We start from the raw sequence: 2788 nt of genomic DNA on the forward strand, positions 1-2788 counted from the left end.
TAGAAATTAGGTTGTATTTGAATTAATTAAGATTATAGGGGATGAGTTGTATTTAATTAAAATTTAAAGATTAAGTTATAATCATGTCAAAATTATAATAACTAAATAATTAATTATTTATAATGTGTTTGGATTAATGAGAATTTATATTTGAATTTGTACCAAATCTGTCATTTGAATACACAAAAATTTATTTGGGTTTGAACATCCATTTCAAATTATAATTCCTTTATAATTTCAAATTTCATTTGTACCCTAACCATTTGAAATTCTAATCAATTCAAACATATGCATCTTGTTCTTTTAGCACTTTATTATTGATACATTTATAACTCTAATATCTTTTGTCAATTAAAAAATAAAAATAAACTTGGCCATTTTTCATTTTTCATTTTTGTTTCAAATCTAATTAGTTCAACTTGCTTTTTCATTTAAAATTTTTTCAACCATCCAAACAGGATTTTAAATACATGAATTTTAAATGTAAAATTTAAAATCTTGACATCTAAATTCAAATACATAAATTGAAATTTTACCTTAGTTTTTTATTTTTTGTTTTAGGAAAATATAATATTTAGGGTTAAAGGACAAAAATATTCATAAATTTTTTCTTTAAAAATACCCAATATTTTTAGATAAAGAAAGTTGTAAATGTATCTATAACATTTAAGGGGTGCAACTGTCCCCAAATTATTAAAAAAAAAAAAAAAAACTCTAAACATCCATTATATGCCTCCACCACAATCATTGCCACAAGTCGCCAGGTGTCGCCTTCTACAAATTTGACCGTTTCAAGCATGGAAATTTGATCACTGAAGAAGCAACGCTTGAAGAAGATTCAGAAAAGTAATGCAACGTTCAAATGCCAATCAGGATCTAGCACATATTTTTGGATTGTTTCTTTTATATAGAAAGCTGGTTACAGATCATTGAGGTTAGTCCTCATGAGTTAAAAGGATTCCTCAAGGAGTTAGTTGCAGAAGTTACAACCACAAGATAACATGAGATCAAAGGAGGACAGTGCTGGAGTAGATTCAAATCAACTGGTAGATGAAGAAGCTCTTTCCTTTACCAGAAAAACAGAAGGTTGGTGCAGCCAAGCAGTTCGTTGAAAACCATTACCAGGATCAATTGAAGAACCTACATGAGAGGAAGGAACGGTATATGATTCATTTTTTCATTTTAATGACGACGAAGCCATTAGATTCTGGATGCGAAGAAAAATTGGTACTAGATCTCTATTTTGAATACTCTTGAGGATAAGATTTATGACTCAACAAAATAAATGCCAACAAAGATAATCTTTGTCAGATTTTTCACTCCACATAAGCAAAATTAGTCAACAGTTTGTTTACATGTTCTATTTGACAGTCTAACAATTTTGGGACGTTTAACGTTACGGGTATTTTCGTATCTTTCTTCACTTAAAAATACTAACTGGCTCAGGAGAGTTATATTTAAGTTAAAAAAAAAAAAGTAAAAATAACGCTCTCAGCAACTATGTTTATTACAATTTAGGGATGATGGCATTATAGTGCAATGGAAGGGAACATATCCCACAAATTAGGGACAAATTAAAAATTTAAAGTACATTTACTTAATCTCTATTTTTTTAAAAGAGAGGGAGAGAATTCAAGACTATTTAATCCTTCAACTATTTATCAAGGAGTATTAAGAGCATGTTTGGATTAATTTCTAACCTCAGTTAGAATGAGTCAAATTGAGGTTAGAAACTAAAAAGCTCAAAAAGTATTGTTTGTTTGGATTAATAAAATTTTTTAACTTGAATTATGTTTAAACGAAGCATTTTTTTAGAAGCCAACAGACCTGGCTTTTTTACCCTCAACGTTAACATTTGGCTGTTGGAAGCATTTGCCTTTCATATTTTTATGCTTTCTCTCTCCTCATTCACTTGGCACGAGCTTTGCTTTCTTCCTATGCATTATCTCATCAGGCTCCTCCCTACTAGCATCGTCTTCGTCTTCCAATTCCTCAACCCTGTCGTCACCAATGATGGCCACTACAGCATCGTCCTCAACAAGTGCCTCACCGGCACTCTCCTCATCATCTGCGCCTTCAACTGTGTCTTTTCCAGTTTCATTGATAGCTACATCGGCAACGGTGGCGCCCTCCACTAAGGCGTTGTCACAACCAAAGGGATATGGCCATCTCTAGTGTCAGACGACGTTGACTTGAAGGCGTACAGGTTGAGGTTTGGGGACTTCATGCATGCTTTGCTTTTGCTATTAGTGTTCGTCGTCTTGGGACTGTTGGACAACAACACCGTCCAGTGTTTCTACCCCAAGTTTGAGATGCAACAGAAGGTTCTGTTACAAGTGTTGCTGCCGGCAATCGAAGCACTTTCTAATGTGGTGTTCATGATGTTGACAGGTGGACCCACGTTGGAGGTGGGTAGGGCCTTGGTCCCCCCAACCTGATGCATCTTTCATAGAGCATGCGGAAGAAAAAAGTGATCACGACCGTGAGGGAGGGAGGGAGGGAGCGAGAGTCATCAGGCTAAGGGAGGGAGAAGATGAAGGTGATATTGTGTGAGAGAATAGAGGGTAACAATAGTGAGATCGGAGATGGTAAAGATAGTGAGAGAGGACTCAGTGGATGTGAATGAGAAATGAGTTTTAAAATCAAATTTTTATTATTTTATATATGTAAAAATATATAAAAGAATTCACATTTATTTTGATTATTAAAAATTTCATTTGACTTTTACCTTAAATTATCTAAAGAAATTCAATTTATCTAACTGATTTTTTAAATAAAAGGTATCCAA

General features: G+C 33.3%; 1 pseudogene; it reads left to right on the plus strand.

The window, feature by feature from the left end:
• Window positions 1–1050: 1050 nt before the first annotated feature.
• Window positions 1051–2438, plus strand: LOC129302629 (protein DMP2-like; annotated as a pseudogene).
• The last annotated feature ends 350 nt before the right edge of the window (window positions 2439–2788 follow it).

This window comes from Prosopis cineraria, unplaced genomic scaffold, assembly GCF_029017545.1.
Source record: "Prosopis cineraria cultivar Desert tree isolate PC_DT_omini unplaced genomic scaffold, ASM2901754v1 PC2, whole genome shotgun sequence".
In the NCBI taxonomy this organism is placed as follows: domain Eukaryota; kingdom Viridiplantae; phylum Streptophyta; class Magnoliopsida; order Fabales; family Fabaceae; genus Prosopis; species Prosopis cineraria.